A 15,214-nucleotide genomic window follows, 5' to 3' on the forward strand; every position below is an offset into this window, starting at 1 on the left:
TCCTGTCCCCACCACCGAAACAAAGAATTTATGGGCTCACATTATCGGAGAATCTAAGGGTATATGTTTGACTCAGATCAGGCTTGGCTTAATCCAGAAGCTTAACTGATTCTCTCTCTCTCTCTCTCTCTCTCTCTCACACACACACACACACACACACACACACACACACACCCCAATCACTTAGCCATCCTCATCTCCGCTTGGCTTCACTCTACATGATAGGCACCTCCAGCTCCATGCTCATATTCTTCTAGCTTAGAAACCCAGTGGAAAGGATACTTCTTCACCATAAATTTTTCAATCCCAGAGAAGCCTCCTCTGATTGCCCCAGTCTGGTCATGTACCCACCCCTATAGCTAGGGGTTTGGGAAAAATGGGTCACCATGATTAACAGGACTGTAAAGCAGGAGTTGGCCAACTATGACCCATGGGTCAACTGGCCTGCTATCTGTTTTTTGTAAACAAAGTTTCATTGGAATACAGCCACACCCATTCAGTTGCATATTGTCTACGGCTGCTTCCCTGCTACAGTGCTTTGGTACTGAACTCACTCAGAGTTCAGCAGTTGAGAGAGAAACCATATAGCATTCAGCAATTGAGAGAGAAACCATATAGCTTGCAAAACCTAAAATAATTACTATCTGGCCCCTTCTGAGAAATGCCTGCTGACCTCTGCCATAGACCATGGGAGAGGAATGAGCTCCCATTTTGCATATAGCAAAAGCCAGCACTGCCTCTCATTGTGTGACCTTAGGCACGTCACAACCTCTCTGAGCTTTGGGTTCCTGATCTATAAAAGGAAATAACAATACTTTCCTCACAGGATGGATGGATGGATGGATGGATGGATGGATGGATGAATGGATGGACTGATGGATGGATGGATACATAAAGATATCTCATGCTAAAACTTCTTTGTCCAGCATTGTGTTTCTTTGAAGTTAGACTTAATTGGAGAAGTGATTAATCTGGAGTCAAATGGGAGACACACCAGGGAAATACTCCCTTACAGCAGATAAAGAGTTTCATACAGAGTCACTCACGCAGTAAGCACTCAATACATGGTAGACCAAAAAAGAAAAGTTAATCAAAACCCAGAGAAAGCAAAGCTGCTCTGCTCAATGAGTGTAGAGTAAATAACTTTGCAAAGGTACAGAATGACTTTCAGCATTTTGTCCTCCCTCCTCCCTACTGAGATTCTGATGCAATTACGTCTCAGTCAGAAGAAAGCAATTTTGTCCCCATCGTATAGAGAGGAGGGGATGATCCCTGCTTTGATGTCCAAACACCTCAGGTGTACAGTTGCACCTCGGGTGCAGCTGCAGATGACCACCAACCCAAAATGCACTAGTTCCTTTTATTTAGGGGGTGGGTCGCAGCTGGGGGGAGTTTGTTCAATGCTACCACAGAAACAAAGTGTTTTCATTTTAATCAGCGGAATTGCTTCCAAAATCACTTCCTTAATTCCTCACAGAAGGTAGCACATCCACTCTTAAGGGAACATTCTGAAGACTGAACAAGTGACAAAACTCTGAACCCCACAGCTGCTTCCTATCAACAGCCTCTTACTCTTTCTAAGGTTCAGTTGCCACATCTGTAAAATGAGAGGACAACTGTTTCCTTCCAGGAAGATCCCTTCCATATGTATAGACCGAATAGTGTTTCTACTTGCTATTTTTGGCTTTTAAATAAAACACACTATTTCCTAAAACCTAAACAAGAATCCCAGGTGCACATTTACCAACCACTTTCCACGGGCCAGTTACCTACTGGGTCCTCTACACACATTTCCTCCACAGAATCTACACACCCGCCTAAGAAAGCAGGGGCTGTAGTTATCCCCCTTGTCAGATGGAAAAACTAAGGCTTAGGGTGTGGCTCTGGCTTGCTGAAGGCCATCTATCAAGTGAGTAGTAGATCCAAGATTTGAACTTAGGTCTGTCTGACTTTAAATCCCATAATTCTATTTTGCACTTGAGGAAACTGAGGCACCAAAAAGCTAAATGAGGCACCGAAGGTGTCATCCTGCTCCCAGTCACCATTCTGTATTCCACAGGAGTGGGTACAGCAGGAGTCTGAGGCTCAGGGACCCGAGAGTGTATTTGGATGAAGCATTCCATATGTAATCACGTTGCCTCTTCACACAAACCCTCTGAGGTAGGCCCCATAATTATCTCTATTTTTCAGTTGAGGAAACTAAGCCTCTATGAGGCCAGAAGTGAGCCAGTGATGGAATGAAGGCAGACTCCTTTCCCTGTTCTAAAGATGGTCCTAAGCCAACTGGTAGATGACCAGAGCTTATCTATTCTCCCGGGGCTCCACTGCCCAGCTGTCAGATCCCACGAGAATCTATTCATCACCCTGTGCATAGATCAGTGTGGCCTAAGGGTTAATTAAGAGCAAGGGCTGGACCTAGACTTCCTAGATTTGAACCCCTCCTCCACTGCACACTAGCTGTGGGCGTGTTGCTTAATCTTACCTGGACCTCAGTTTTTCCATCTATAAAATAGGACTTAAAAAAATAGTTTTGGGATTTTTGTTTGTTTGTTTTGGAGACAGGGTCCCACTTTGTCACCCAGGCTGGAGTGCAATTGTGAAATCATAGCTCAGTATAGCCTCAAACTGCTGGCCTCAAGTGACCCTCCTGCCTCCACCTTGCAAAGTGTTGGAATTACAGAGGTGAACCACCTCACCCAGCCAAAAAGTAGTTTTTATAGCTCTTCCTTTTCGCTTCCCTTTGGCAGCCATTAGGTGGTACAGAGCAAGACAGGAGACGGGGAGAGGTCAGGAGTTGGATGAGAAGGGAATTGGTATGGGGGAGGGGGTGTGGCCAAGAAAGCAGACTGTTCATATATAGAAAGATTAATCAAATAAGCAACTAGAGTAAGAATAATGTGTGTCACTTTAGTCAATATTAGATAAGGGAGTTACAAATATAGAAAGGGAGAAAACTAGAATAAACCCTGTGGCATTGAATTAGAATTAGAGTTCTATGGTTTTCAATATATACACTGGTATAGATTGATATATATAGATGATTATGCATATCTATATATTTACTGAGGTATATATCAATGCATAGATGCATAATATGCATATATTTGTTTATCAATGCATATAATATGCATGTATTTGCATGTGCATGTGTGTTTATATATTCATATCCATATCTTCCCTACTTCTGTCTCTTAGAGGACCTGGGAAAAGCAATATCCCAATGTTGATGAGTACACCTCATACCCAGATCCTAGCTTCTAAAAACCATCCACCACTAAAAAGAGACAGGGCTTTTTGGAGAAATGACTGATTGCAGGGCTGGAGCAAGGAAAATGCAAGATGAAACTGGAGTATCCTGTACCAGAAAGCAAAGGGACGCTTGAAGAATGATGCGGACGGATCAAAAAGACCTAGGAGTCAGTGTGAAAGAGTTCCTACTGGCCAAACCAGGGACAATGATAGTAATTAATTAGAACCCCATTAAATGAAATTGGCAACAATGAGTCCATACAGTGATCAATTGATAGATAGATTGATTGATTGACAGAAAGATAAAGTTAGATGAGGAATGGGATTTTTACATAGCCTCAAAGTATTTCCCACAAAATAGATACCAATTATAAAAAGGAAAAAGATAACTTTACTTGTAGAAGCCTGGCAGACACTGCTTTAATCAAGTGATCAAATTGAATATCATCAGTAATGAGACAGATCAAAATCATGTGCCACCCAACAAGATGCAAGGAGAACCCAGTATCCCTTCTGTTAACACTCTTGCTAAAGATTCACAACCTGAATTTAATCATCAGGAAACATCAGATAAATCAAATCTGAAGGACGTTCAACAGAAAACTGGCCCATAATCTTCAAAAGTGTCAAGGTTAGGAAAGTCAAAGAAAGTCTGAGAAAGCATTTCAAACTGAAGGAGATTAAAGATATATGACAAGTAAATGTGATGCCTGATTCTAGGTGAGATCCTTTCACTACAAAGGACTTTCCTGGGGGCTAGATGGTCGCGATGTATTCTCGTTCATTTCTTGGTTAGGATGGTTGTAGTATGGCTAAGCAGGAGAATATCTTTGTTTGTAGGACATAAACACTAAAGGATTTCCAGGTGATGGGGCAGCAGGTAGCAATCTACTCCCAAGTGATTCAGTGGGAAAAAAAAAAAACTTTGGTGCTGTACTCACAACTTTTCTGTATATTTGTGATTGTTTAAAAAAATGGCTAAGTACATAACAAAGATAATCTATCTACTACATGAGATGTGAGTGCTAAGCACAGTGCCTGGTGTAAAGTGAGTTCTCAATGTTAACTGTTAATATCAGCATCTTTTCCCCCTTCCTCCAAGCCCATGTAGATGGACCATGAGGCACCATCGGTCTGGAAGGTCAATTAATCTGGCAATCTGGGCACCAGTCCAACAGGAACCATTACCTATCAACAAACTGATCTTGTCCCAATAGATCAAACATTTAGCAGCCGTTCCTACAGATACAGCAAAACATTTGTTTTCATTAGAGCATTTTGCAGACAAACAAGCCATACGATCCATCAGCAATCCTGTTGGCTCAACCTGCAAAATATATCCAGTATCCAACACCTCTTATCACCTGCACAGCTGACACCCTGGAAGGAGACATCGTCTTCTCTCACCCGGATCATTGTAACTGCTTTCTAATGAGTTTCCCTGCCTTTGCCCTCAATGCCCTGCAGTCTACCCTCAACACAGCAGACAGAATGGTCCTGCTAAAAATAAAATAAGATGGCCAGGCACTGTGGCTCATGCCTGCAATCCCAACACTTCGGGAGGCCGAGGTGGGCAGGATCACTTTAGGTCAGGAGTTCGAGACCAGCCTGGCCAACAAGGTGAAACCCCATCTCTACCAAAAATACAAAAATTAGCCAGGCATGGTGGCGCACACCTGTAGCCCCAACTACTTGGGAGACTGAGGCACAAGTATCGCTTGAACCAGGGAGGTGGAGGTTGCAGTGAGCTGAGATTGCACCACTACACTTCAGCCTGGATGACAGAGCAAGATTCCATCTCAAAATAAACAAATAAATAAATAAAATAAAAAATACATAAAGAAAACAAGATTTTAAAATCAGATCCCACTTCCTCTGTCAAAGTCTTCCAGAGATGCCATACTTCATAGACTTGACAGTGGTCTACAAGGCTCTGTGCAGTCTGCCCCATATCTCACCAACCTCATCTCCTCCCACATTCCCTCTTGCTCACACTGCCCCATTTACACTGTTCCATGAGCACAGCAGAGAGGCACCCACCTCAGGGCCTTTGCACTGCCTGGAATGCTCTTCCCCTTATCCACACAGTCAACTCCCTCCCTTCTTCAGGTCATTGCTCAAATGTTACCTTCCCAGTGAGGCTTCCTCTGATCCCCTATTTAAAATCACAACACCCATCATCTTAGCACTCCCTACCCACTTCCCCATTTCATTTTTTCATGGCAATCTTCACTGTCTAAAGCCTCTGTATTACTTATTTACTCATTTTGTTTGTTTTTTGGACTGTTCATAATTATCGTAATACAATCACATACCACATAATGTTTAGGTCAATGATGGACCACATAAACCTACAATAGTGATCCCATAAGGTTATAATGGAGTTGGAAAATTCCTATCACCTAATGACATCATAGCCATCATAAGATCATAGCATAACGCATTACTCATTTGCTTGTGGTGATGTTGGTGTCATCAAATTTATTATGCCATCAGTTGTATGAAAGTATAGCACATGCAATTATGTTTAGTACATTATACTTGATAATAATAATAAATGTCTATTTCACTGATTTATATATCTACTATACTTTATCATTATTTTAAAGTGTGTTCCTTCTACTTATAAAAAGAAAAGTTTGTGCATCTGACAAAGGACTAATATCCAGAATCTACAAGGAACTCAACAAGAAAAAAACAAATAATCCCATTAAAACGTAGGCAAAGAACATAAACATTTCTCAAAAGAAGACATACAAGTGGCCAACAGTCATATGAAAAAATGCTCAACATCACTAATCATCAGAGAAATGCAAATTGAAACTACAATGAGATCCCATTTTACACCATTCGGAATGGCTACTATTAAAAAGTCAATAGATATTGGCAAGGATGCAGAGAAAAGGGAATGCTACTGGTAGGAATGTAAATCAGTACAACCTTTATGGAAACCAGTATGGAGATTTATCAAAGAATTAAAAATAAGCTACCATTCAACCCAGAAATTCCACTACTGGATATATACCCCCCAAAAAATAAATTATTGTATAAAAAAAGACACATTCACTCATATGTTTATCACATCACCATTCACAATAGCAAAGTCATGGAATCAACCTAAGTGTCCATCAATGAATAATTAGATGAAGAAATTGTGGACATATATATATACACCACGGAATACTATATGGCCATTAAAAATTATGAAATTGTGTCTTTTGCAGCAACATGGGTGGAATTGGAGGCCGTTCTCCTGTGGGAAATAACTCAGAAACAGAAAATCAAATATCGCATATTCTCACCAATAAGTGGGAGCTAAACAATGGATACACGTGGACATAGAGAGTGGAATAATAGACACTGGGGACTCCAAAAGGGGGAAGAGTGGGAGGGGATTGGGTGTTGAAAAATTGCCTATTGGGTACAATGTTCACTATTCAGGTTCTGGATACAATGGAGGGCCAAACCTCACCATTACACAATATATCCATCAGTGCAACTGAGGAAGACACTGAGAAGATACTGATAAATTCTGGAAGAATTACAACATCTATAACTACATCAAGAACCTTGCTTAGGCTTGGGGTGATGTCACCAAGGAGTATATAAATGGCATCTGCAAGAAGATACTCAAGAGATTTATCCATGATGTCAAAGGATTTGCCAAGGTTGAAGAGGTTGCAAAAATCAACACAGCGTGGTTGAGATGGCAAACAACTTTGCACATGTGCCCCCTGAATCCACAATAATGAAAGAAAGTTTACTGTAAAGCAGGATGCCATGTTAGGCCAGAAGCAGCCTCATACATCTGTGTTTACCAAGACTCGTGGCTGCATCATTTTCTCTTGCGCTCTTGTTCTGCCATCATGGCCCCTAAGTGCACAAAATCGACAGCTATTGTTGCCAGTAAGAGGCCGTGTAGAGTGACTGACCTGGAAATGAAAAAACGAAATTGAAAGTGATGGTCGTTGCTCACTAGGCAAGCATGTCCCATTCCTACAGCTACGATCTTGAACAAGAACAAAGTGACTGGAGTTGTTTAAGGATCTACTTCATTGAAGACAACAAGACTAACAAAAATGGGGCCGGGCATGGTGTCTCACACCTGTAATCCCAGCAATTTGGGAGGCCGAGGCTGGTGGATCACCTGAGGTCAGGAGTTCAAGAACAGCCTGGCCAACATGGCGAAATCGCTACTAAAAATACAAAAGAATTAGCCGAGCATGGTGGTGCGTGCCTGTAGTCCCAGCTAGTCGGGAGGCTGAGGCACCAGAATCGCTGGGACCTGGGAGGCAGAGGTTGCAGTGAGCTGAGATCGCGCCACTCCACTCCAGCCTGGGTGACAGAGCAAGACTCTGTCCCAAAAAAAAGACCAACAAAAATTTGAGATGGGCCCAAATCAGACATGAAGAAACTTCTATTGACCTGAATTGAAGACCAGACACACAAGCGGATCCCTCTCAGTGCCAGGATGATCACGGCTTAAGCAAAAAGTCGGTTTTGCAATGCTGAAAGAAAAGGCTGGACCTGACTATGATGTTGAGTTTACTGCTAGCGCTGGGTGGTTTAAACAATTCAAGAATCATTATTCATTACATAATGAAAATGTGAGTGGTGCGTCTGCGAGTGCTGATGTGAAGGCAGCTGAAGAATTTTTGGAAACTCTAGATAAGCTGATTGTAGAGGAAAATGACTTGCCAGAGCAAATCTTCCCTATTCTGGAAACAGATGCCTGAAAGGACTTTCATCCATGGAGGCCAAGCCAATGCCAGGTTTCAAGGCTTTTAAGGACAGGATAACCGTCTTGTTCTGAGACAATGTTGCAGGCTACAAAATGAAACCCTCTGTGGTCTGGCCTTCAAGCCATGACCTTCAAGCATATCAATAAGCACTCATGCCAGAGGAGTAGAGGAGGAATAAGAAGTCATGGATGACCCATTCCTCTTCCCAGATGCCCTCCTGAATTGCTCTGCCAGCAAAATGGGGAAACACTGATAGAGGAGAAGAATATGCCTTTCACGATTTTGCTTAGTGTTGATAATGCTCCCACACATACTCCTTTTATTGGTGATCTTCATCCCAATATCAAAGTGGTGTTTCTCCCTTTGAACACCACCACCTTGAACTAACCAATGGATCAAGGAGTTATATAGCAGCTTGTGAGGCCTACCATCTGAGGAGGACCTTTGCCCAGCCTACCGCTGCAACTGAGGAAGACACTGATGAATTCTGAAAGAATTGCAACGTCTGTAACTACATCAAGAACCTTGCTGAGGCTTGGGGTGATGTCACCAAGGAGTATACAAATGGAATCTGCAAGAAGATACTCAAGGGATTTGTCCGTGATTTCAAAGGATTTGCCAAGAATGAGGAGGCTGCAAAAACTCGACAAAGCTGTGGTTGAGATGGCAGACAACTTTAACGCAGGTGTGGATGAAGATGACACTGAGGAGCTCCTAGAGGTGGTTCCTGAGGAATTGACTAATGAGAAGTTGCAACTGGAGCAGAAATGCATAGTGAAAAAAAGGCAAGATAAAAGAAAACTGTAGAAGAAGGAAAAGAAGAATCCCCAAGAAAATTCACAAGGACGGGTTTAGTAGATGTTTCTGCAGACCTCAAAAAGCTCCTTAAAGAGTTTGAAAATAATATGGACCTCAACACTGAAAGGCTTTCATCAATAGAGTGGAATGTTTATGGTGTATTATCTGCTTACAAGCACATTTATGATGACAAAAGGAAAGAAACCAAGCAAACCCCTACGGATGTGTTTCCGAAAAGAGTGACATCTCCTCAAGAACCTCAGCCAGGTCCTTCAGGAGGGATTCCAGAAGAAAGGACTGTCATCATAGGAGATGACAGTTCCATGCAAGTTCTTGCCCCTGAAGACCTTCCAGTGGAAAAGTTGTGAAGTGGAAGGTAACGATACTAATACAGCTAATATAATGTGTGTGTGTTTAACAATGTCTGTGTGTGTAGGCCTAGGCTAATGTATGTGCTTGTGTTTTCGTTTTTAACAAAAAACAAGTTTAAAAAGTAAACATAAAATAAAAAGTTCTTAAAGTAAAAAAAGCTATAGAATAAGGACATAAGGAAAGAAAATATTTTGTACAGTTATACGATGTGTTTGTGATTTAACAATGTCTTTATGTTTTCACAAGAGTCAAAATTTTGAAAGATTAAAGATAACTATTGGGTACTAGGCTTAATACCTAATACAACAAACCCCCATGACACGTTTGCCTATATAGCAAACTTTCACATGTACCTCCGAACCTAACATAAAAGGTTTTTTTAAGTATATAAAGTAAAAAGGTTATAGTAAGGTAATTTATTTTTGAAGAAAGAAAATTGTAAATAAATTAAGTGTAGCCTAAGCAGACAGCGTTTATAAAGTCCACAGTAGTGCACAGTAATGTCCTAGGTCTTCGCCTTCACTCACCACTCACTCACTGACTCACCCCTCACCCAGAGCACCCTCCAGTCCTGCAAGCTCCACTCCTGGTAAGCTCTCTACACAGGTGTACAATTATATTTATCTTTCTTTTTTTTTTTTTAAACGGAGTCTCGCTGTGTCGCCCAGGCTGGAGTGCAGTGGCATGATCTCAGCTCACCGCAACCTCCGCCTCCCGGGTTCAAGCAATTCTCATGCCTCAGCCTCTCGAGTAGCTGAGAATACAGGCTAATTTTTGTGTTTTTAGTAGAGATGGGGTTTCACCGTTGACCAGGCTGGTCTCGAACTCCTGACCTTAAGTGATCCGCCTGCCTCAGCCTCCCAAAGTGCTGGGATTACAGGCATAAGCCACCTGCCTCAGCCTGTATTGATCTTTTATACTGTATTTTTATTGTATCTTTTCTGTTTAGATATGTTTAGATACACAAATACTTACAATTGTGTTATAGTGGCCTACAGTAGTCAGTACAGTAACACGCTGAACAGATTTGCAGCCTAGGAGCAATAGGCTACGCTATACAGCCTAGTGGTACAATAGGCTATACCATCTAGGTTGGTGTAAGTATACTCTATGACGGTTGAATGAGAACCTAATCACCTAAGGATGCATTTCTCAGAGCACCTCTCCATCATTAAGCCACGCATGACTGTTTTGCTCTTTGAGGGCAGAGGTTTTGGCTGCTTATTTTCACCAAAACATTCCAGCATCTAAACTGTGCCTGAAACATGACAAAAGCAATCAGGGAATATTGTTGAAAATGAATGAATGAGTCATTAAATGAATGAATGAGTTTTTGCATGGGGGAGAGGAAAGAAAGGAGGAGGAGAATAAACTGTGCAGGAACTACACCAGGTGGTGACACTCTCCAAGATCAGAGCCTCCGTTCTCTCCTGGGTCACTCAACAGCCACCATTCCAGTCCCCATCCACTCTGGTCCCATGGTTATTAGCACAAATGGAGGGAGTAACAGGTTTGGAGTTTTGTTGTTTTTGAAAAACAGGGTCTTTCTCTGTCACCCAGGCTGGAGTATAGTGGCACAATCATGACAGCCTCAAGTTTCCGAGCACAAGCAATCCTCCCACCTCAGCCTCCCAAATAACTGGGACTATAGGTAAACGCCATCACACCCAGCTAATATTTTTATGCTTTTGTACAGACAGAGTCTCACTATGTTGCCCAGGTTGGTCTCAAATTCCTGGCCTCAAGTGATCCTCCCACCTCAGCCTCTCAAAGTACTGCGATTACAGGTGTGAGCCACCACACCCTGGCTCTAGATTTTTTTTTAAATTAAGGTCTCCACTTGGCAGTTTCTCAAAAACAATTCCCACATGATCTAGTAATTCCACTCCTAGGTATGTACTCAAAAAACTTGAAAGCAGAGACTTTCAAGTTTGTATGGATATTTGTACATAAATGTTCATAGTACTAGTCACAATAGCCAAAACATGGAAACAACCCCAATTCTTCCACCAGATGAATAAATGGATAAACAAATGTGGCCTAGCCATACAGTGAAATATTATTCAGCCTTTAAAAGGGAATGAAATGCTGAAACATGCTACAAAACATGGAACCTGTAAAACATTATGCTATGTAAAAGAAGCCAAACACAAAAGGACAAATATTGTATGATTCCGCTTACATGAGGTACGTATAATAGGCAATTTCAGAGAAGCAGAAAATAGAAACATGTTTGCCAGGGGCTAGGGAGAAGAGAATGGGGATGCGAATTATTGTTTAACAGGTACAGAGTTTCTGTTTGGAATGATGAAAATGTTCTGGAAATGGACAGTAGTAATGGTTGAACAACATTGTGAATGTCCTTAATGCTACTCAATTGTATATTTTAAAATGATGAAAATGGTTTTATGTCCTTTACGTTTAGCACAATTTAAAAAAATGAAAGTTCATGTATTCCATGGCATTTGAAGTCTCCTGTAGCAAGAGTGAGACAGATCTATAGAACTCACAAGCAAACGTACCAAGATATAGTTAAGTTTTTAAAACGTTGAATGGTTTTGGTTTGGTTGTAGGTGGGGGGGTTGGTTTTTGTTTGGGATTTTTTTATTTCTTTGTTTGTTTTGTTTGTCTGTCTATTTTTTGGGAGTTCTTTTGGTAATGGGGTCTCACTCTGTTGCCCAGGCTGGGGTGCAATGGTGCAGTCTCTGCTCACTACAGCCTCCACCTCCACCGGGCTCAAGCCATCCTCCTGCATCAGCCTCCCAAGTAGCAGGGACTATAAGCACGCACCACCATGCCTGGATAATTTTTGTTTTATTTTGTTTTTGTAGAGACAGGGTTTCGCCAGGTTGCCCAGGCTGGTCTGGAACTCCTGAGCTCAAGCAATCCACCTGTCTCAGCCTCCCAAAGTGCTCGGATTACAGGCATGAGCCACCACACCAGCCTTGAATGGTATTAATAATATGAACACAGTTGTATTAAAAATTAAATGTTGCCAGGAGTGATGGCTCATGTCTGTAACCCCAGCACTTTGGGAAGCCAAGGTGGGAGGATCACTTGCGGTCAGGAGTTCCAGACCAGCTAGGCCACACAGTGAGACCCCTGTCTCTACAAAAACATTAAAAAATTAGCCAGATGTAATGTCACTCGCTTGTGGTCCCAGCTACTCAGGAGGCTAAGATGGCGGGATCGCTTGAGCCCAGGAGGCGGAGGTTGCAGTGAGCTACGATCTGCCACTGCACTCCAGCCTGGGTGACAGAGTGAGACCCTATCCCAAAAAAAAAAAAAAAAGTAAACGTGCATACATATCTATTAATTCATTCAATAAATATTTATTGTCTTCATGTGTCAGACACTATTCTAGGAGCTAGGATTCAGCACTGGGGGAAAAAAGTCAAAACTTTCTGCTTCATGGAACTGGCATAAGTTACATTTTGTTAAAAACAAACCAAAAAAAAACACACAAGAATAAAAAAGGATATATAAAAGGGGATGAGAAAGATTCCACTTTTGGACCCCAAATCATCCCTCATTGTGCAACAATTTCTTCTTTGCTTTTTCTTACCCAATCTGATAAGGAAGCCTTAGTTCAATGAAGAGAGGAAGATTTGTAGGAAATTCTAAAATTGGATTAAGGGAGCTTGGCAATAATCAAGCCAATCTTCTCAGTGCAGCAGAGAGGTTAGAAATTCTGGCCTTGACATCAGGGAGGCCCAGACTCAAGTCCCACATCCTCCATAAGTGGCTATGTGACCTTCAATGAGCCATTTCACACATCTACACCTCAATGTCCACACCTGCAGAACGGTGATAAAATTAGAGATGAGGTAATGTAGAATGCAACTGCCCTGGCTGCTGGGACCGAACTGGAAATGTCAGCTTTCCCAGACTTCATTCATTCTACATTCGTTCTACATCCAGGAACTGAGGGGATGTGGATCTGCATTTGCTGCTTAATATATGATGATAACAGTGGTGCTAAAAGCTGGATCTACATTGACTGACTGTAACCTCCCAAAATTCACATGTTGAAGTCCCAACCCTAGGACCTCAGAATGCAACTGTGTTTGGATAAGGTCTTTAAATGGTTAAATCAAAATGAGGCCAATAGGGTGGGACCCTTATAAGAAGAGGAAGAGACGCTAGGGATGTGTGCACATGTAGCAAAGCCATGTGAGAGCACGGTGAGAAGGTGGCCGTCTGCAAGCCAGGGAGAGAGGCCTCAGGAGAAAGCAACCCTGCTGACACCATGATCTTGGACTTTCAGCCTCCAGAGCTGTGAGAAATAAATTGCCATTGTTTAAGCCACCCAGCCTGTGGCATTTTGTTATGGCAGCCCTAACAGGCTAATACAATTGGTGAATAAAACAAAATGAAGTGTCTGCCTTCATGGAGTTTATAGTCTAATGCAATATTCCTCAAAGTATGAGCACGCAATTACTATAAGAACTTACATCTGTGAATGCATATATTGCTCAGGACTGGGCCTGATATATAACAAATGATAAGAATACACAAGTCCTGCAATCTTTAATACAGATGGGGAAACTGAGGCCCAAAGAGACGATGGGACTTACCTCAGAGCTCAGTCTTGGCTAGTAGCTCCATCTTTGACTCAACTGATGACCTATGGAAAAAAATTTCATTCTTACTGCCTCCATCACCTTAGTCCAGTAGTACCAACAGTCATAAATTCTCACTAAAGCATTGCATAGAGAATTATTTTAAATAATTCAAAATAAAAATGTGCCAGGGCACAAAATAGAAAATCTCATTACTCTCCAAGATGAATGGACATGAACTTTTCCAACTCTGAAAGGGAATAACATGGACTGTAGCACTATCTGAAGTCTACCAAGAGATCTGGTGTATTCTATACCAAAGAACCACACAAATAAATACTATTGGTTTTAAATTTGTGTAGAGGGGCCTGGCATGGTGGCCCACACCTGTAATCTCAGCACTTTGCAAGGCCGAGGTGGGCCTTGAGGCCAGGAGTTTGAGAACAATCTGGCCAACATGATGAAACCCCATCTCTACTAAAAACACAAAAATTAGCCGGGTGCGGTGGCACATGCCTGTAATCCCAGCTACTCGGAAGGCTGAGGCACAAGAATTGTTTGAACCTGGGAGGTGGAGGTTGCAGTGAGCCGAGATTGCACCACCGCACCCTAGCCTTGGCGACAGAGTGAGACTCTGTCTCAAAATAAATAAATAAATAAATTCGTGTAAAGGAAAAACCAACCACCAAGAATTTTAAATCAGTAATTTTCTTTTTTTTGTTTTTTTGAGACAGTGTCTTGCTCTGTCACTCAGGCTAGAGTACAGTAGCATAATCACAGCTCACTGCAGCCTCAAACTCCCAGGCTCAGGTGATCCTCCCACCTCAGCCTTTTGAGTAGCTGGGACTACAGACATGTGCCACAACACCCAGCTTTTTTTTTTTTTTGTAGAGATGGGGTTTCACTATGTTACCTAGACTGGTCTCAAACTCCTGGGCTTAGCGATCCTCCAACCTCAGCCTCCCAAAGTGCTGGGATTCCCGGAGAGTGAGCCACTACACCTGGCCTAATCAGTAATTTTATCTCTGAGAATGTCACCTACAGAAACAACCCTAAGTCAAAGGAAAACAAAAGCATTTTGCACAGTATGTATACTGAGAAAAATGAAAAGCAACCTAAATGCCCGTTAACTGAGAAATAAGTACATTCCACTCAGTGGAACATTACTCAACCATAACAAATTATGTATGACACCTTTACGGGAAATATTTATATTATCAGGTCAAGTAAAAAAATGGAATATAGAATTGTATATAGTATATGTAGTGATCACAGTTGTGATAAATTAAAAACTAAGCATATAAAAATACCAGTGGGAAATACACTAAAACATTAACAGTGATTGTCTCCATCTGTCTCCTCAACTGTATTTTCCAAATGATCTACAATGATTATAGACATATTCCTTTCAACATAGAAGAAAACCAAATTGATTTTTTAAATATATTTTATAATGTCAGGAAAAAACGTAGTCTGAATTGCCTCCTCGAA

The sequence above is a fragment of the Trachypithecus francoisi genome, unplaced genomic scaffold, assembly GCF_009764315.1.
Source record: "Trachypithecus francoisi isolate TF-2019V2 unplaced genomic scaffold, Tfra_2.0 Lachesis_group11, whole genome shotgun sequence".
Taxonomy (NCBI): domain Eukaryota; kingdom Metazoa; phylum Chordata; class Mammalia; order Primates; family Cercopithecidae; genus Trachypithecus; species Trachypithecus francoisi.